We start from the raw sequence: 22,176 nt of genomic DNA on the forward strand, positions 1-22,176 counted from the left end.
GCTGAATGGAGGAGGGAAACATTAATTACTGAATCCCAGGAATGTTACGTGCAGGAGAAGAATATAGGATGCTATGGAAACATACAACTCTGGGGGATTCCAGAAGGTTCCCATGATAAAATTATTAGGGTTTCTCAGCGAGGAGCGAGCAATTGTAAATAGAGTGAATTTCTCAAACTTCCACTTGTTTTCATATATGGTTGAAATTTCTGGGGTGACTGCTGCTTCTGGTATAGTTTCAGTATTTCTGCCTAATTGCTTGCTAATTTGGCCGCATAGTGTTATCAGCTACATATTTTTTTGTTAGTGAGCACTACTTACTGTCTCCCTGGCTCTGGTGCTGCCAAATGAATGGCAATAATATTCTATTGAAACTCGTGCCCAGGCACATTTATTTTCTGTTGCGTTGAAAGGGATTGCCATCATTTTTTCAGTTGGCTATATTCAAGGTGGAAATGACCGCTGTCCATCATCCCGTCTAGTATATATGCTTCAACAATTTCTGTATTGTCTATCTATCTCTTAGCATGCTTGATATCATTCATTATCTGTTGTTTAATTTTTGAAAATCTTTGCAGAATCCAGTTGGCCCTAAGTGGTGTTGGATCGATAAAGCTCAGCCATTTTAGGTAATTTTTAAGTATCATTGACTGTAAAGACATAGACACAGCATCATCATTAAAGTAGAAGAAGACAAATTGTTGCCCCTGAGTCAGTAAAATAGTTTTTTTTTACAGTCCATTTCACTAAGTGTTTAGAATGTGCATTACCTGATTAATCAGTGTGTCATGAACCGTGACAGCCTCAATGTATTCTCACCATTGAGTACAGAGTTGGCGGTAAGAGGGGAACCAAATTATTAAGGCTCTCTTGACCATGAAGTTGTACATCAGCCCGCTCGTGATTAAAGTGGCTATTGGCTACCATTTGGTAAGGAGAGGATCAGTATTCCAGGAGGACAGAAAGGGACGTATAAATTTGGTCTCTCTGATTCAGTCATTGGATCTGACTGGTGAAATTGTTTCCCATAAAACAAATCTTTAATTACTCGTGGGGAGGTGCTGCTTTAGGCAAAATGCTGACCCTGCGCATAAATTCATTATTTTGGGGATTTAAAATGGTATTTAATGGAAGTTTTAGAATAGTTGACTCGTTCAAATGTAAGCTTTTCCCTAAACATTTTTTTAAATACCAAACTTTTCTCTGGGCAGCTTTAGCTCAGGAGTTCAAGACCAGCCTGAGCAAGAGTGAGAACCTGTCTCTACTACAAATAGAAATAAAAACAAAAAACAAACAAACTCTAGCCAAGTGATGTGGTGAGGCCCTGTCATCCCCGCTACTCTGGAGACTGAGGCAAGAGGATCTCTTGAGCCCAAAAGACTGAGGTTGCTGTGAGCTGTACTGATGCACGGTACTCTATCCTGTGCAACAGATATCTCAAAAACAAAACAAAAACAATTGTTATTCATTTGATTAAAAGTGAAATGAGGGGCCTAATACCATTGTTAGGTTCTCCACATTACATAAGCAAAGTTGAGATTGAAATGATCACCTTGCATGAAATTATAAATTCTACACACTATTATAATAAATAAAAAATCTATAATAATCTATAATAAATTCTGAAAAGAACTGTATAAAGCAAACATTTGCAAGGCCTTTGTATTTCTCTGCTTGTTCCCTTTATGTTTGAGGTCTGTGTACTTACAGAAAATGCTTGTCCTAAAAAGGAAATTAAATTTAAGACTCGTTCTAACTTTGTAGGCATCATTTTAATTCTAAGATCTCACTCATTCAGGGCTAGTTGATGGGATAATTTATATACACAATTTTTTTACCACTCCCATAAGAATCACAGGTTCATTAAACTACACAGTATATAATTTTTGTTATACTAAGGATTACTGTAAACTGGGTTTCCTGGGAAGCAGAGTAGGGTGAAGATATATGTACAGGAAGCTAGATCGCAACAGAGGATTTGACCAAATCATAGGAAGCGCTGAGGCTGGAAGGGCCCTTCCCAGTCATGCTGAGCCCCAGGTGAGGGGCTGGGCATCTGTCAGTCTTTGTATGCACTGTCTCCCAGGAGGGTCACCTTGCAAGAGACAGCTCCTTTCACGGAGGACAAATGGCTGGGGAAGGCCCCAGTGTGAGCCATTAGCATATAAGCTTCCAGTAGCTGGAAGAGTGAGGGCCCTCATCCTGAAGGAGGGATCTGGGTGGAGCACCACAGCGTGCTGCACAGTGGATCAGTGCCTAGTCAGCCCCAGTAATCAGCCCCAGTAATCATCAGTATTCTTGCCCTGCGTGACCCTCACAGAGTTTTGGGGAATGATCACACGCAATGCAGACGTTCACACGATTTTTACCGCAATAGAAATGAGCACTATCTCTTTTATAAAGCATTTCCAAGCCTTTAGTTTTTGAGGTTATCATTTTAAGAAAAAACGAACTATATTGTAGTTATCATTTTAAAACCTTATTCTTGTCTGTTCGGAAAACACGTGTGCCTGTTTAAGACTCTCCAGGCAAAAGTCTGATGCTGTAAATGCAAATGAAAAAAATAGGAGAGCATCTTTTAAATTGGCATGACCACATGATCTCAGAAGGCGCAGGTGGAAAGATAAAGCAAGGATGCATAAGAAAGATACATGTGAATGAGTGGCCTTGAAGTTGTAAGAAGATTGTGTGAAAAAAGCTCTGAATACAATGAACCTCTGATGTTTTTTGATAGCTATGTTTTAAGTGAAAACAAGAAAGGGATGTGGTGCTCATTGTTTGCAGCAGATTGGATATTGTTCTCTGATGGTGGGGAAATCAGAATCACTTCTTCCCTCTTCTCTTTCCAACTTTCTTCTCAAGGACACTGATCTTTATACTGGAAACATCTAGCCAGAGAGAGGGAATGGAAACCCAATCGGGAGGAGGTGGCCAGAGAGAGACACCCTAATCATTTTAAGTAAATTCAGTTCTCTGGAAGGAGACAGATTACCTGCCAGGTACTGAGTTCTTTACATGTATAATTAGATACTCACTCCTGGTCATCTTTAAGGAATCACAGAGAAGAGGAAAGATGATAGGAAACTAAAAATGGAACAAACATCATTTGATGTTTAAAGGGAGGATAAAGATGTATTTTGGAGGCTCAGCGCCCATAGCACAGTGTATGGCGCCAGCCACATACACCAGGCTGGCGGGTTTGAACCAGCTACCCCGGGCCTGCTAAACAACAATGACAACTGCAAAAAAATAGCCAGGTGTTGTGGCGGGCACCTGTAGTCCCAGCTACTTGGGAGGCAGAGGCAAGAGAATCACTTAAGCCCAACCGTTTGAGGTTGCTGTGAGCTGTGATGCCACAGCACTCTACTGAGGGCAATATAGTGACACTGTCTCAAAAAAAAAAAAAAGATGTATTTTGGAAAGCATAAATTAGTGAGCTTGACTTACATTACTGTGAACAGAAAGTAAAATGATAGCAATGGGAAGCCACATGTCCAACTAACTTCATTTCTTCCTTTAGGGAAGCAGGGTGCAGAATGATGTGAACAAGGCCCCTGGAGGCAGAAGCCCTGGAAGCCACTTATCAAATTGTGATGTTGGTCAAGCCCATACTGTTCATGCCAGATAGTAAGTTGAGAGGCCAGGTGATGGGGCAGGAAAGGAGACTTTTATTGGGAGAGCCAGAAATGTGGAAGATGGTGGACTAATGTCACAAAGAACCAATATTATGCTGGTATGAACTTTAGGCTCCTTTTTCTCTTCACGGCAGGGGAGAGAGGGTGGTTGCAAGAGGTAACCAAGGGCCAAAGGTAACCGGGTGTCAGTCAACAGGGGTCTGAGGAGGTTGTAAAACCTCTTTGTTCTTGATCCGTTAACTTTGGAGGATGAACAAAGGATGAACAGGTCCGGACGCTCCAGGAAATCTTCACCATGTGTTGTTACTTGCGTGTATGTTTTCCTTATTTCCCTAGGAGTTAGTTTTGGAAAAGAGGCTGTTGTCACTTTCTAGCTTGCCTGCAGAACTGAGAAGCTTTTAACCTAAGGGATATTACCGTAGAGTAGGTTGGGGGGGGCTCAGAAACAAACTTCAGCTGGTTATGTTAAGTTGCCCTTTCACTGTCACAAATGGAGTGACCATGGTCATTTCCCACAACCACTTGCAACTTCAGTTTTCTCATAGGTATATAACCCTATTGAAATCACAGACTCGTGCGGTTCAGCCCAGACTGGCATGTAACACACTGACAGCCCCACTAGAAAATAGATGTTTTTCCTTGAGACCACTGGGTTTTATTTCAGCTGTGGCGTTTTGCCACCCGTCACGTGACATGTATGCTACAGCGTGGCAGTGTCAGTTGCCTGCATACCACATGGCTCCCACGGGAAGGAGACCTGTGAGTTATATATGCTTCACGATCCCCCAGGATCAAATATAGCACAAGTTAAATACAACCCACATGGCCATTAATGTGTTAAGGAAATGCAACTCAACATGCCAAGAAAAAAAAAAAAGAATTACATATTTATTTTTCTTTCTTCTTAAAGTACATAAACAGGGATCAGATTTAGAATGTGCAGGTATGCTGTTCGTATTCCATTTACTGGCCTATAGCTTTTCCCTCCTACCCTCTCCGGAGACTCAAATTTGACAAACCCTGAAAGAAGTCTCCTGCTCACACCTGGCAGACAGATTTCTTTCCCTTTCTGGTGCTCGCTCCTTCACACCTCTGTTCTTTATTATTTTCGACTGACAGCAGCTTTCTCCTGGTCTTTCCCCTCCTAAGCCCTTCAGGTTCTCTCTTTCTCTATTAGTTCTCGTCAGTGCTCTAGCTCTGGTGTGCAAAGAGGCCAGGAGCAGGCTGGCTGAGAGAGCGCTCCTCAGGAGACAGGTGGGGTGAGAACACACCGAGAACTGGGGAAGGAAATTAGCAACTTCTGGCAGCCCAGAGCTAGGGAGAACATGAGGCCAATTTCTTCCTTTCAGTGAACATTCGTTGTATGCCACGTCTGCGCTTGGGGCTGGAGGAGCAGCCGGGCAGCCAGTCCAGAGCCCGCCCTGGTGGAGCTCACTGTGATCCGACGTAGGAACGAAGCAGAAAGTGACTGCTGAGGGCAGGGTGGGAGGTCGGCCCTACAGGGAGCAGCAGAAGTCGCTTGGAGGGATTGGCATTTGAATTAAGACCTACAGGATGAACAGAGAGGTTTAAGGCAGAGAAAGCAGTGACTCTGAACTTGGCAGGCTTGAGAAGCGGACAGAACAGAGGAGCACGGGCAGCAAAGGAGAAAATGGTTAGAGTTAGTGAGCCACGTCCTGTCGTAGGATGCAAACCTCTGTGGGGATGTCCAGTTTCATTCCAAGAATAAGTGAAGCCGTGGAAGGGTTTGAACAAGGGCATGACAAATAGGAGTGAAGTTTGTAAAAGATTACTCTGATAGCTGCATGGCAGACGGACAGCAGTTAGGCAAGAATGGAAGCAGGAAGGATCATGGGGAGGTTATGGCTATCAATCAGACAAGAGTGAGGTGCCTTGGATGGGGGTGACTGGAATAGAGAGAGGTAAAGAGAAGCAGATGGCAGCACCCGTAGCTCAGTGGGTAGGGCACTGGCCACCTACACCTAGGCTGGCAGGTTCGAACCCAGCCCGGGCCGGCTAAAACAACAATGACAACTGCAACAACAAACCCAGCCCGGGCCAGCTAAAACAGTAATGACAACTGCAACAGCAACAACAACAACAACAACAACAACAACAACAACAACAAAGTAGTAGCCGGATGTTGTGGGGGGCACCTGTAGTCCCAGCTACTTGGGAGGCTGAGGCAAGTGAATCACTTAAGCCCAAGACTTTGAGGTTGCTGTGAGCTATGATGCCAGGACACTCTACCCAGGGTGACAGCTTGAGAAAAAAAAAAAAAGAAGCAGATGGATTTAAGCCCGAATCACCGAAAGCCCAAGTATGGGAGAGAAGAGAAAAGGAGAAGTTGAGGATGATAATTTTTTGGCTTGAGTAGTTCATGAGTATCCATAGGGATGGGGAAGACGGGAAAGGGAGAAGGAAGACATGGGTTATGTTTTCTTCTTTTCTTTTCTTTCTTTTTTTTTTTTTGAGACAGAGTCTCACTCTGTCACCTTGAGTGCAGTGCCATGGTGTCATAGTTCACAGCGACCTTAAACTCTTGGGCTCAAGTGATCCTCTTGCCTCAGCCTCCCAAGTAGCCAGAACTACAGGTGACCACCATAATACGTAGCTAATTTTTCTGGACAGATAAAATGTGTTAATGTTAATAGCAGTAAATTAGATTCATTCAGTGAAACAGGTGATAAAAATACATTACAGGAGGGTGGCACCTGTGGCTCAAAGGAGTAGGGCGCTGGCCCCATATGCCGGAGGTGGCGGGTTCAAACCCAGCCCCAGCCCAAAAAAAACTGCAAAAAAAAAGAAAAATACTTTACAGGATTATTCCAAAGATCAAATGAAAATACTTGGTAAACTGTAAGGTGAGTTATCTGCCTAGTAAACTAAAGTAATTTAGTAGATACACCTTGATTTCATTAAGGTATCTATTTTAGCTATCATAATTGTGAACAGAGTCATGAGATGTGAATGGTAACATGTTAGCTGGACTTATCACTAGTTGAAGAAGTACATCAAGAATTGTTGATTCTACTTATTTGTAGCTTTGGCTCAACTCTGTGGTCAGTTCCCTTGACAAAATGGTCTGTATTTCTGTGTGGGACACCCCTTCAACCCTTAAGGGAGAAATTTCAGAGTGAGACTCCATATAAATATAGCATTTGTGCCTACAGTGATTAAATGGAAGAGGCATCAAAGAACCGCAATTTTAATTTCAAACATTTTAGGCAGATCGTTACAGGAATTGGGAAGAGATGCAGACAGTCTGTGCTTTTTATATTCAGCATTGCTCAGTGAGAATGAGCGTGTGATAAGACTTCCACATTCCAAATTGCATACAATTTTATCTAATAAAAGGGATTTAAGAAGTTGAGAAAATACATTATTACTGGGAATGAAAGAGAGAGTTAAGCAAAACAACAACAAAAAAGAAACAGAGAGAGAGAAAAAAGATAAATAGTGGAACTAAGTAGAAGCATTTAATGCTTAAGGAAAAAAACCCACAGCTGTAATAAAAAAAAACTTTCTGAATATTATATTGCTTGAATTAAAAAATGCTTTCAGTCTTTGATAGAGTCGAAAAAAGAGATGTGTTAGACAATGAGGCTAGCACTGGGTATACATGGAACTCAAATTCTCCTTAATTCTCTTACATTAATATGCACTTGCATTGATTTACATGTACTTAGAGGTACTTACTGATCCAATCACATTTTTTCTTTTTTTATTGATGCATAATAAACGTACGTAGGTCCTGAGTACATGTGATAAATTCATACATTCAAATAATTTGTAAAGATCAAATCAGTGTACTTGGGATAGCTGTTACTTTAAATATTTGTCTTTTTTTAATGCTAGAAACATTCAAATTCTAGTTCATTTGAAACGTACAGTAGACCTATTTTAAACTATAAATACTGATCTAACACTAGATCTTATTTCTTCTATCAGACTGTATATTACCATACATGCTTTTAAGTACTTACGGATACTCATTCCTGTAAAATTCCTATAGCCAGAGTTTCTGAAGGCCTGTATATTAGGAAAGTACCTCTTCAGACCTAGGGTGGACACCCGGATGCAGCCATTTTGATGCGGCAGTGGCTGGTTTCCCTAGGTTCTGATAAAGCATTTTCCCTCACAGGACGGACACTTGGTCCTTAGGCAGGTTAGTCCCTGCATAGCTTAGTTAGGTCACACTGTGTCCCTTGCCTATTGCCAGACATTTAATGCAGGAACAGCATGGTTTCAGAATTCCCTCTCTGTACAAAATTTGGGATGTGCTGTAGAGTCAGAATCCCTGTCTTACTTAGAGCCTTTGATTGGGTAAATAATTTCTCTGAGCCTCTGGTCAAGGAGGACTGGGGCTGACTTGGCTTTTGGTTGGTTGTTGGGAAGGGATGTGGCTCTGGGAGGCCAGACTTGAAGAAGGGGGATGGCGTAGAGTGGTGGGAGGGCAAGGGTTGTCCAGGGCAACAGGAGCCAAAACGTCAATGGTGTGAATGTGACCACGATGATCGCAGCATTGGTGATTGTGTCCTAGAGGAATCCCAAAAGGTGAAAACTAAGAACAGCTGATATGTTCAGCAGGAGCAGGGGCCAAAAGTTGAGATTGGGGTAGGCACTGACAGACAGGGAGGCAGAGGCTCGAATGATTTCAGTACTAGGAACAGGCCGGCCCTGAACTTCATTGGCTCTCCTTGGTTCTGTTTGAAGGCAACAGAGTCAGGAGTGAACAGCAGAAGAAAAAATTCCGTAAAAGCATTTTTGAAATGTCATCATGAGATGTGAAGCATTAAAAACTCATTAGAACTCATTATCATGCATGATCTACTTACAAAGACTAGTTTTTGAGATGAATAGGAAATCAGACTAATAATTAGTTAAAAAGCAAGAGCCAACATCCTCCAGGTGGAAAGTGCTTTGGGGGAGACCTGAGATGTCTTGGAAAAGGGGTCTTGTAGGCCAATAGAGATAAATGTTGGAGCGGGAGACAGCAAAGCCAAAGAAAACCTGTAACAAGACCAAGTCCGTCCCACTTAACTAAATTCAGATTATTGCAAGATGTAAGTGTAACAGCAGCAGTGCAGTTTGTCAGCTGGGAAATTGGGACTAAGTAGCCAAGAGATTAATAGACTTTAATGTAATCAAGAGTTTAATTTTGTCGAGTAGGGTTATGGCTCCTGAGATGCCTGCAGTGGCACTTGGATTGACTGAACTTCTCAGAACCCAGCACCACGTTTGAGTAATTTTACTCTGTTTTTTCAAGAATTATTACTTTGCACTGTTGATGGATTTCATATGTAATTATATTGCTTCGTTTTGTGATTGAAAGTTCTCCAGGGATGCTTGTCCTCACCCTTCCTAATCACAGTTTACCTAAGCACTGTAAATCCGGTTAGCCAGTTCTCTTGCACTTTTATTCAGAATTAATCAGGACACTTGAACAACATCATTCTAAATATAGTATCATCTCAGTTAAATAGAATCAACAGAGATTGGGTTCTTCAAGTTGATTGAATCTTATCATTATTAATAATTGGGGGTTAATCTGAGAATCCTGTAGGTACTAATTTTTCTTGGTGACTTTTTTGCTTGGAACGTTTTGTTTTGTTTTTCAGTCTGATAGACTCCAGGATGTGCTTTTCCCTGGAGGAGTTAAAACCTTGCGTTTTCCTCAGGTTTAGTTGTCACTTATCTATTCATGCATTTGTTCAGGTTTATTAGGGAGCTGCTCACAGATGAGTAAGTCATGCCAGAGACATCTGTGGAAACAATAAAACAGTGGGTCAAGGCCATACGCTGAGAAGTTCTTGTTACAGTAAATTCTGGTGCATAGATTTTTTCATCATTATCTTCCAAAATATGGGTCATAGAAACAAAAAAAGTCTTGACTGATAGGAAGATTCTGGCATGCCTCCTGTGGCCTGAACAAAGTAGTTCCCCTGCTTTGCTTGCATTTCAGAATCTTGAAAATCATTATTATTTTTTGACAGGCCCTTTTACCTCACTTCATATTTGTAAAATTGTCACAGTAAGAGGACAGGTTTCACTTGCTATTTTTATTCTTTTGTGACATACTCTTCTTGCCATTTTTATTTCATATTTAAAGTGGACATGATATTTCTGAAAGATGTTTTTCACTGCTCTTTGTTCTGACAACACGGATCTGTAACTCTACAAATAAACTCATAGCAGCCTTTAACCATCTACCATCTACACAACCATCTACCAGTTTTGAAAGTTAATCCAGTAAAGTAGGATTTTGTTCACTGCTCACATGTGTTTGGTGACTAGTTTCTGTGTTTTATGACTTCCATGGAGCCTCCACATTGATTAAAAGCATCCGTCTGTGTGTTCCTAGCCTTGTACCAGTTTTCTTTTTTTCCTCTTAATTTTTTTATTAAATCATAACTGTGTACATTACTGCATTTATGGGGTTCAATGTACTGGTTTTATATACAATTTGGAATGAATGTTTACATCAAATTGGTTAACATAGCCTTCACCTTACTTAATTCTTGTGTTAAGACATTTATACTCTACTCTTCGTAGATTTGACATGTACCCTTGCAATATGCACCATAGGTGAGGTCCCACCAATCACCCTCCCTCTACTTAACCTGCCCCTCCGCTCCTCCTCCTCTTCCCTCCTTTATCCTGAGCTATAGTTGTGTTTTATCTTTCACATGAAAAGTGTGGGTGATTATATATTGGTTTCATAACAGTACTGAGGACATTGGATACTTTTCCTTCCATCCTTGAGATACTTTTCTAAGAAGACTATATTTCAGCTCCATCCATATAAACATAAAAGAGGTAAAGTCTCCATCTTTTTTAAGGCTGCATAATATTCCATGGTATACATGTACCACAATTTGTTAATCCATTCATGGGTTGTACCAGTTTTCATTGGCTCATTTTTTCTTGCTCCTGTTGGCCAGTAATTGATTATTAACCATGTTAAACTTTGCTCCAATTTGTTTTTTTAAAGGTTTCATAAAATTCTCTATGGGAAGTTCCTTGTTTTTGAACTCATTTCCTGAAAATGAGTATAAAATACCAGTATATAAAAGTTGAGCTATAGACCTACAGGTTATATGTGGAAGAGGATGTTCACTTGTAAGTGACTAATGATTCATCCTATTTTAAAAATATTGCTATGGTTTAAATATTTACATATCTGTAAGTTCCTAAGGGTTATAGCAACTATATAGTTATCTCAAACACCAGCATAGAATCAACCTTGAATACAGAGAAAATATATTTTCACATTGAAGTTCTCATCACAGTATTTACTGCTACGAATTTTAGTGAAAAAGTATTTAGTTGGCAGAGAAATTTACTTATTTTTTTTGGCTAGGGAGAACAAGCTGATTGTGATTACATAAGTAATACGAATACTTAGACATGGATATACCTGACAGTTAAAAAACATTTCCAGAACTCTCATCCTTGGACGTTTCTCAGAAGTGACTGGGTTCATTTGTCCAGTTCATTTGCACAATTGCCCATTTGAGGGTTGTGCTGGTGGAGCCGGATTCAGTCCTGAGCCCAGTGGAAGGTTTTCACTGTAGGGAATGGAGGATGCTGTGTGTTCTCTGCAGCAGAGCTTCTGGGAGACAGCTGAGGCAGGAAAGCAATTATGTTAATTGCTCACAGTAACACAAATCTCCTCTCCCATTATTTCCTTTGTTGTGCTTTTTATCTGAAAATTAAAAACAAAACAAACCACTTATTGGCGACAGGTGACTTAGCTTGTTTTACTCTGGTAGTTTTCAAATTGTTTCACTGCTCTTCCCATGGATGCTGCTGGCTGTAAGATGGTCCTACATTTCTTGGGTGTGAAGTCTTCCTCTAGAGCAATGATTTTCAACTGGTGTGCCTTGCCCGTGAGAGGATCTTAGGTGTGCCATGAAACATTTTAAAGACCATTAGTTCAGTTATTTTTGAAAGAGCCTCTCACAACACAATGGTTAAAAATCACTGCTTTAGACTACTATGAAAAAGATGATCAGAGCATAAGAACTAAGAACTTGGTGCATGAGACTTTGTTACTGAATGTGTGATTCTTAGTTCAGTGGGATCGGCATGAGCTGGGCTCTTGTAGAAATGTGAAATGTTAGGCTTCACCCCAAATCTGCTGACCCAAAACCTTCATTTTAATACACATCCCAGGTGATTCAAGGGCACGCTGCTATTGAAGAAACACTACTGCAAGAGGCCTGCCAAGATAATCACAACCTTTTTATATAGACTGTGAATGGGAGAAAAAGATAATTTTTCCTCAGCCCTCATAAGTTTATAGTGGGGACAGACTCCTGCAACAAAAGACAGATTAGCAAGAGAAAAACAAGTTTATTCACACGTGAAGTGCCATTATGTGGGAGAAAAGTAACTCACAGTAGGGGCTTTGGAGTCTGGCTTACAGTATATCCAACAAAGAACAGTAAATTTTAGAGAAGCAACAAGACAGAGGGAACAGAGTCCCAGGCTCCTGGAGGCAGAAAAATATGGAAAAGTGAATTTATGGGAAGCTAATGGAGTGAAGTCTGCTCGTAGATTCTCCTGGCATTGTCTCTAGGCTGATAAAAGGGTGTAAAGGAGAATTTACTATTTGCCTGAAATCTGGATGACCATCCTTTCACCCTGAGTCTGTATTTGTCTTTTAAGTTGAGATGTGACTCTTGTATGCAACAAATATCTGGCTTGAGTTTTTGTATCCAGTCAGCTAACCTATGCCTCTTTAGAGGACAGTTTAAGCCATTCACATTGATGGAGAATATTGATAAGTCTGGTGGAATTTTGGGTATCGAGTTTTTCAAAGGTCCAGTGGACATTTTTAATCCTTTCGCCAGTGTGGAAGTTGGAGTTTGATCCGAAGTTTCTGAGTGAGTTTACTTTTGTGGTATAGGATTGGGTTGGTCATTGTGGAGGATAGGTCTGAGAACATCCTGAAGAGCTGGTTTACTTATGGCAAATTTTTTCAACATATGAATGTCATTGAAGTATTTAATTTCTCCATCATAGATGAAACTCAGTTTAGCTGGATACAAGATCGATCCACGAATGGATTAATAAATTGTGGTATATGTATACCATGGAATACTATGCAGCCTTAAAGAAAGATGGAGACTTTACCTCTTTCATGTTTACATGGATGGAGCTGGAACATATTCTTCTTAGTAAAGTATCCCAAGAATGGAAGAAAAAATACCCAATGTACACAGCCCTACTATGAAACTAATTTGGGACTCTCACATGAAAGCTATAACCCAGCTACAACTTAACAATAGGGGGAAGTGGGAAAGCGGGGGGGTGGGTAGAGGGAGGGGGATCGGTGGGATCACACCTGGGGTGCATATTACAGGGGTATTTGCGAAACTTGGTAAATGTAGAATGTAAATGTTTTGGCACAGTAACTGAGATAACGCCGGAAAGGCTATGTTAACCACTGTGATAAAAATGTGTCAAATGGTTTATGAAGTGAGTGTATGATGCCCCATAATCATATCATTGTATACAGTTATGATTTAATAAAAAAAAAATACAAAAAATAAAGGAGAATTTACATTCTGTCTTTAGGTGGGGAATGAGGGGAGCCCAGAAAGACCTTTTGTCTCTGTCATTCTCAGTTCTACTTTTAGGCAAACAGAAGGAAGGCAGAGAGCTTTTCTGCAGCTGCTTCTTAATTGCCTTTAACTCAAAAAATATTTATGTCAAAGAGGCATATTTTGAAATGGTTTCCTTCCATGAATACTCTAAGCACTGAGCTGAGTGTTTTCATGGGTGATCTTTGGCAGATTTTACATCAGATCCATCAAAGAGGTAGTATTATCCCCATTTCACACCTGAGGAAGCTGAATGCATAGAAGGGTTGAATAACTTTCTTAAGGTTAAGCATCCAGTGTGTAGCAGAGAAGCGATTTGAACTACTGTTGGGTTTGCCACCGAAGTTTACCCTCTCCATCCGTAGAATTTATTCAATTTAGAAATGTTTTCAATGGGAGAAAATATTTGCAAACTATGAATCTGACAAAGGACCAATATCCAGAATACACAAGGAACTCAAACAACTCAGCAAGAAAACAACAAACAACCCCATTATGAAGAGGGAAGATAACATGAATTGCATTTTTCAAAAGAAGGTGTACAGATGGCCAAGAAACATATGAAAAAAATGCTGAACATGATTAATCATCAGAACAATGCCAACTAAAACCACACAAGAGAAAGCATCTTACTCCAATTAGAATGGCCACTTTTAAAAAATCAGAAAAACAATAGAGATTGGCCTCGATGTTGTGAAAAGGGAACACTTACAGGTTGTTGGTGGGAATGTAAATTAGTACAACCTCTATGGAGATCAGTATAGAGATATCTCAAAGAAATGAAAGTCTATCTACTATTCAATCCCACAATCCCACTACTGGGTATCTACCCAGAGGAAAATGAATTGTTATATCCAAAGTACACCTGCAGTCATATGTTTATCATAACACAATTCACAATCACAAAGATACATGCAATCACCCTAAGTGCCCATCAACCAATGAGTGGATTAAGAAAATGTAGTATATAGACCATGGAGTACTACTCCATGATAAGAACAAATGAAATAACATCTTTTGCAGCAACTTGGATATAACTAGAGGCCATTATACTGAGTGAAGTAACTTGAGAAAATAAATATTTCATGTTGTCACTTATTTTTTTGTTTGTGTTTTTTTTTGGAGACAGAGTCTCACTTTGTCACCCTCATTGGAGTGCTGTGGTGTCACAGCTCACAGCAATCTCCAACTCTTGGGCTTAAGTGATTCTCTTGCCTCAGCCTCCCAAGTAGCCTGGCTATTTTTAGAGATGAGGTCTCACTCCAGTTCAGGCTGGTCTCAAACCCATGAGCTTAGACAATCCACCTATAAGTGGGAGCTAATCTATGGCTGCATAAGGACACATAGAGTGGTGTGATGGACATTGGAGAATGAAGGGGGTAGGATGGGAGGCAATGAGGAGTGAAAAAAGATCCATGTGGTACAATGCACACTATTCAAATGATGGGTACACCAAAAACCCAGTCTTCACCATCTTAACAATACATTCACGAAATGTCATGCGGTGGTTCCCTCTAAATCCTGACAGCCCCAGAGGACTCAGCTAAACCAGGCCCAACTGTTTCCTATTTGGGGGCAAGCTTTGCGGGTAAGGAGGACTGAAATTCAATTTAATGGGGTAGGGAGAGTCTTGTGCTTCAATGGGTAAGTTTGCATTGTTCACATCACACACACACACACACACACACACACACACACACACACACCTGAGTCATCCAATTCTGCTCCTGTGGGAGCTGTTTGATAACTGACTATACATTTTACTTAAATGATAGTCATGCGAAATAATTCTTATCTGTAAATATACAAATTATATCGTAAGTAGTAGAGGTCCTAATGACTTTCCTGCCCCCAGCCCCATTCGCTCCTTCTGCACTTTCACGTTGCTCTTCCTGATCTACAAGGATAAAGGTGCCAGTGCTTCCGTTTTGCCTTTGAACCGGCCCCTCATTATGAGTACAAATACAATTTTTTGAGAATTATGATTTTACATTTTTGAAAACTCTCTTTCAACAGTGGTAGGGGAGCAAGCATGCATGATGGTAACTGATGTAGAAGTAGAGCACTAGCTAATTCATCTCCATCAAAGGCAACTGAAGGCAGATAAAAGCCACGTAAACAGAGATTATTTGCAGAAATTTTTGCAATTTAAGGTGCCCGCGATGTTCATGTATAAAAGAGTCAAGTTCTATGTAGTTATTTAAAAAACTCTACTTTGAATTAAATGGCATTCACCAAAACATAGATTCATGGTTTCTTGAAAATTAATATGATTACAGAAAATAGCTGGCTTTCATTCTGCAAGCTTAGAGGGTAATTGTGATTTTATTTCTCTGTCTTCCCCCCACCCACACCCGACTGTTTGCTTCCAGGCAGCAGAGATGCTGTCTTTTTAGCTCCAGAACCTGCTACTATCTCTGGTACATGATATAGGCTCCAGAGATGTCAGGTGAACGATTAAATAAAAGGGGCAGGCCAGGATCTGCCCTGCTTTTTCATAAGCAGCAAGACTTGATTTTGTCAGTTCCTGAATATAGTGGATATTACCAAGGCAGACTTTTGTTAACCAAACTCCTAGAGGCTGTTTTGTAGGCCAGAATATTAATTTGTCAATTAAAGAGAATAACCAAAGCATGCAGTGGGTTGGAATGCTTGCTTTTCTCTCTCAGAATAACTACATGGGGTGGGAGGACATGATTATTAAAAGTTGGCTTGAGGAACTTGAAGTGAGAACACAGGTGCTCACTATGGCCTCTGTCCCAGAGGCAGGTCAGCCTGTTATGCCCCTCTGCAGGGGGTCGTTTCTGCTTCGGGTCAGGTTTTTCTCCTGGATCATCAGGTTTCCCTTCCCTGAAATGAAGGAGTGTTTCCAAGTATATGGGAAAAAAAATCTTATTCTTCGGGCTTTCTGTTTTTGGAATGTCTTCTAAAGGTTTCATTTTTCAGAGAGAGTAAAATTGATTACGTTTTAAGCTTTCCATTTAAATTCACAATCCAATTTTGTCCCCTTTATGGTCACCATAAATAGAATCTGTGTGTTCTTGAAACTCCTTCATCACCTATATGCAGATTATTCTTGGGGATGCTTTACTTGGCCAGGGAACTGATTGCATGATTGCATTAATTATAAGTCACACTTGGAAGGTGACATTAATTCTATGTTTTAGAGGTCTTTGTGGATGCTTGCTGAGTGCTGTTGGTATTATTTTGTAGGGACTGAAGAACTTATTTCCTTGAAGAGATATTATTTGCATTGTCAGAGTCTTCATTTTTATTATTTTGTACCAGCCACTGTTGTCACTAAGATTCTGATTATTGTGTGGAGTCTTGCCAGGTGGCCTTGTAAAGTGACCATCTTCAACTCAAGAATGACTTATAAATACAGAAATTCTGAAAAAAAAAACAACAACTACCTCAGCTACATAGTTTATGACAGCAGAAATGTCTGTTTTTGTGTATCTTTTCCTCCCAACCTTATTAAAGATTATTTTTCCCTCTGACATCCTGAAGTGATGAAAACGTGCTTGAAGTTTGGGTTGCTGGTACCAAACAAACAAATTCTATTATTAAATCATAAAAATAGTTGGAATCTTATCATAAAAGAAGAGTAAGAAAAGGAAAAAGGGGGCGGCACCTGTGGCTCAGTCGGTAAGGCACTGGCCCCATATACCGAGGGTGGTGGGTTCAAACCCGGCCCCGGCTGAACTGCAACCAAAAAATAGCCAGGCGTTATGGCGGGTGCCTGTAGTCCCAGCTACTCGGGAGGCTGAGGCAAGAGAATTGCTTAAGCCCAGGAGTTGGAGGTTGCTGTGAGCTGTGTGAGGCCACGGCACTCTACCGAGGGCCATAAAGTGAGACTCTGTTTCTACAAAAAAAAAAAAGAAAAAAGAAAAGGAAAAAGGGAAATTTGTACCATTTAATGGTTAGCAAAGTATCAGCAGACTCACAGTCAGGGACCAGATAGTGAATGGCTTTGTATGTCCAACTAATAAGGAGTTGGGCAGCAGGTCCCAAGAGTGATGGAGTCATAGAAGGCCTTTGAGCAGAGAAATGACATGACCAAACGTGCACACGAGAGGGGGAATGAGGGTGGAGTGGGAGAGAAATGAGATTGGTGGAGACGTTTAGAGAAAATAGGGAGGATGAGAGGATAGGAGACGCGGAGACAGAATCCTGGGAAACACTTGTAACTGAAAACCAGCCAGTGACTTTGAAGTCATATCAGAAAAAAGAACCCTGGGAGACACCTAAGCAAGAACCTGCAGAAGGATGCCGAGCAGTGTCAGAGGTCCAAGGACCAGGAGAGGACTGTGGTGGAAACCAGGTGCTGAGGGAGTGGTCAGCTTTTCAGACACCCTCAGAGGTCAAGTACAATGCTGAAATAGTCCTTGAATTTAGTGATGCTTTCCCAAAATGGGTTCATGGACTTGCTGGTAAAGAAAGGGACAACAGTGGGTTGGACTTTGAATGAGAGGGATGGCAAGAGCTAGAGCAGCAGAGCAGAATGAGTGATTTTGTTTTGGATTTTGAGATGGTAGAGGATTGATCTTGGGAAGGATAAGACCTTAACAGGGAGAGGGAGAAGAGTCAGCAAAGAAAAAAAACAAGGGACAGGCCAGATCTCAGAGGAGACAGGGAGGGATGGGATAGCAGGTGGATTATCCTTTTGTTAGAGGGGGATATACTTCTTTCTCTGAGAGGCAAAGTCAAGATGGCTTGTAGCTAATGATTAATGCACACCAGGCAGCATTATGGTTTTTTTGGAATAGGAGGCACAATTAAGTGAGAAGTGAGGAGGGCAAAGAACAGGCAAAGACAATAGGAAAACAATAAATGCGTAGAGTAGCCATGGAGGGAACTGGACCTGTAATAGAATTGTTGAGATACATAAAATACCCTGCAAAATGGACCCCATAACTTACTGAGCTATCAACCCACCTACCTGTGTTATTTGTTTTCCAGCAGCTCTCAGGGCTTGGGTATAGTAATATATGATGCCAATATATTAGCTTGTATTGCTACATTACTGGATATTTGCAAGGTGAATGTGACATGACATCAACGGAGCAGAGAATTCAGAGTGTTGATGAGATGTGACAGTGCTTCAAAAAGGCAGATAAGCAATCTTGCACAGTGACATGTGAGCAGAAATTGTGATCGTCTAATACAGTGATCAAGGAAGCATTGGCAAAACAGACAAAGCCATCTCAGCTCACGGGTCTGAAAGGTTTCAAGTGCTAACTGGACCACTAAGTTCTAAAAGATCTCCAAGAGAATGGCCACTGTTCTTTGTGGAAAAGACTTTGTCTCTTCCGGGGCACTCCCAACTGTGCCGTTCGGCATTATATATTAGCCAATCCTTTTCTCTGCTTTGGCTAATTCTGGTAGAAAGTTTTAAAGAAGTGCTCGTGCCAGAAAATTGGAATAAAATTGAAAAATATTTGAAAGTTATGGAGTTGATGGAAACAGAATTTTTACCTTGAGCCTGCAAGAGTCTGGCCCCAGGAATTTTGGTTATTAGAGTTTACCTGGCAGCCCTTACAAGTTCTGTTCTTTTTTTTTTCCTTAGATTCAGCTGTTCAGACTAGTTTTAGGTGAGTCCCTCTCCATTTGTATCCTGAGCTTCTATCTGAAAATAAGCTCCCAGGCAGCAAGCTGGCAAGCTTCCTTGGCTACTTCATGTTCTCTCTGACACCTAGTCCTTCAGAGGGTCCATTCTGACCCGATCCCCAATAACCCTTCTTGAGGTTACAAATCAGCCCACACTTCTTTGGAGCCTTGGTTCTGCCATGTTGTTTATGATTCAGAGTCTTTGGAATTCTTGCTTTCCTCTTGATCAAGTTCTCTCTATCCCTTTTGTCTGAGGAATGTCTCCAATTTGGAATTTAAAGAGGACCTCAACCCAATTCCTTCATCTGTGGTGGGTACCAGGCTCTCAGATAGGATCTGTCCACAGAATCTACCCAGAACTGAGATGGTTCTTTGTTTTCCTCTTCCAGGAGAAAGCTTCAGTGACATTACATGAAAAGCAATAAAGCTCTGAAGACGCTTTGAGTAAAAAGGGAATAGGGGAGGCAGGGAAAGCAATGAGAACTAAAAGAGCTTCCCTGTCTGTTCCTCTCATTGCTGAGAGACTTCCTATAGGTGCGAGCAGTTTCCAGCATCTGCAGTAATAGCAACAACTGCTTTGAGGGAAGAATGCAACAATGACTTTGGGGGAAATAAGAGCACAATATTTATTTAGGAGTTTCTGCATGTTAGGTGTTTCCATACTCACTCCCACTTCATCCCTAAAGATTAACAAAAAGAAACCCTAAGGTGAAAAAGCTAAGGTCAGAGAGTAGAGGCTGGCCCAGTTGACTCCAAACACCCCGTTTTGTTGCCGTGACTTCATTCTGTCACCTCTACTTTTATCTCAGATACTCTCATTCCCCGCCCCTTGTGTCTTCTGTGATTTTAATTGGGCAAACCTATTTTGAGTTTTTATCAGGAAAGATACTCTCTGATTTAAGGAAAGGCATAGGAGGCACAATCCTATTGGAGTCTACTTGTCACAATCGTGCAATTCAATATTGCAATGCCATCAAAATTCAGAGTGCTGCTAGCTTGGTAATTTACTTCATTAATGGTGCTGCCTGAATAATATGACAAATTAGAAATCAACAAATCCTGGGGAAGTATGAAAATTTATTCAGAAAGCACAGAAGGTAAAGGTATGGAGATGGAACAAGAGAGAAGGAAGAAGGAAGTGATGGAGGAAAATCATCTCAGGATTAAGAGGGATTGGGGAGCCCATCTGTACTGTGCACAGAGTGTTTTTAGAAGGCATTTCTGAGAAATATTGGAGAATTAATTATGAATCTCTCTTGTTTATATCTCCCTATCTCTCACCTCCCACATCTAATATATTATGAAGTCCTGTCAGTTTTACCTTTAGAGTAGATCTTGTAAAAGTCCATTTCTCAGCCTGTTGATGGACACAGGTGCAGTGTGGTTTCCAGTGCATACCTGTGTCAGGTCTTTTCTCTGGGCACCCAAGAAGATGACTTATTTCTGATTCCCACTTTGTGACCAGGTGGGGCATGTAACCGGTTCTGGCCAATGACATATCTCACTTCTGGGCTAAAACGCTCAAATACAGGGTAAGACCTTCCAGCTTGTCCCTCTGCCACAGCAATTATGGAAGCAAGTGGTTGAAAGGAAAGTGTCACAAGACTAATGCAATTCGGGTCCCTTTATTAGTCAGAGTTCTCCAGAGAAACAGAACCAGTAAGGTATATGTGAAGAGATTTATTATCAGAGATTGAAACCCACTTGATTAGGGAGACTGGGAAGTCACATGCTGTGGTATCTGCAAGCTGGAGGCCCTGGAAAGCCCAAGGTGGGTAGCTTAACCCAAGCCCAAAGGCCTGAGAGCCTTTGGTGGAAGCAGGGGAGCCAGTGATTTAAGTTCCAAAGGTGCACCAGCATCCAAGTGCAGAAGAAAATGGATACCTGAGCCCCAGAAGAGGGAGTAAATTCACTCTTCCTCCATGTTTTTGTCCTATCCAGGCCCTCAGAGGATTGCAGACACCCACCCATGTTGGGAGGGTGGTCTTTACTCAGTCTACTGAATCAAATGCTGATCTCTTCCAGAAACACCCTCGCAGACACACTCTGAAGTAATGTTTTACCAGCCATCTGGGCACCCCTTAGTCCAATCAAGTTGATACATAAAATCACCAATCACAGTCTCTAAGCTACATGGAGCACGGATGTCAGAAGACTATCCTGACACACAGTGGGCATTTCTCGGACAACAACGAACTTTGTTTTGTAAAGCAACTGAGAGTTGGGTGCTGTTTGTTGTCTATTCATGGTCCATCTTATCCTGACTAGTAAAACAATTTGCATCATCTCTCTCTTAGAATCCTTCAGAACTCTTTTAACTCTTTCTCTTCTTCTCTTGCCCCATCTCCCTTCATTTCTCTGAAAAGTGGTCAAAGTGAACCTCTTCAGACATAACACCGGGTCACATCACCCCACTGTACAAAAACCTTCCATTTCCTCCCCTTGTTGTTAGGGTCAGTTTTAAACTCCTTCACCTAGTTTTCCAGGGCTGCCTGCTCCAGCCCTGCTTACTCCCCTCCCCTTACAGTTCATGGACCCTGCCCTTTGCCTTTAGTCCCATTGTCTCTTCTGTTTCTCAGACATTGTCTGCTGCTCCCCATTTTGGGGCTTTTCCACACATGTTCTCCACTGTGGAACATTCATCCAAGTTCACTTGGCTTGACCTTGGGAATCTCCACCTAAATGATGCTCCCTGGAGGCCTGCTCTGTGCCCTCAGAATGAACATGTCCCCCCGTGACTCTTCTGTGCCACTTGCTGTGGTTCATCCATACCAATCACAGTTGAGAATTCTGTATTCATTTGTGTGGTTATTTGTTTGATAAATACTCTTCCTTCCTAACCAGACTTTAAGCTCCTCCAGGGAAAGAGGACCATCCCTCTAGACCCCAGCCCTTATTAGGTTCTCAAAAAATACCTTCAGGGTGATAAAATAAATGCATTCATGATAACTTACAGTTATGTGTATGGCTGTAAAGTCTAAGGAATGTGAGAGCTGATATTTTTGAGCTCTTTCTGCATGTGCGGTGTGATGCCCAGTGCTTTCTGTTGCTCTCTTTGCCATGTAGATATCATGACAGTGAGATGATCAGGTAAGGACTGTGACCCTCACTTTAGAGATGTGGGAACCCAGGAGGCTTCCAAGGCAGGCCAGCTCCATAAACCATATCCTTGACTTGCTTTTTGATTTGGTTTTGAGTTTCCAAGTTTATAAAACAACAGCACCAGCCCCCGATACCACAGCTATTATAATAATCAAAGGCCAGATTTGCCTTGTGTTTTTTTGTGGGAGAATTACTGATCTCCCATGCCTGCATGATTC

At 41.3% G+C, this 22,176-nt stretch overlaps 1 protein-coding gene across 1 annotated transcript in view; it reads left to right on the forward strand.

Moving 5' to 3' along the window:
* The window catches only part of ST8SIA6 (ST8 alpha-N-acetyl-neuraminide alpha-2,8-sialyltransferase 6), a 98,343-nt gene that overhangs the window by 31,204 nt on the left and 44,963 nt on the right, over positions 1 to 22,176 (forward strand). The gene's annotated exons all lie outside the window — the stretch shown is intronic.

Source organism: Nycticebus coucang, chromosome 20 (genome assembly GCF_027406575.1).
Source record: "Nycticebus coucang isolate mNycCou1 chromosome 20, mNycCou1.pri, whole genome shotgun sequence".
In the NCBI taxonomy this organism is placed as follows: domain Eukaryota; kingdom Metazoa; phylum Chordata; class Mammalia; order Primates; family Lorisidae; genus Nycticebus; species Nycticebus coucang.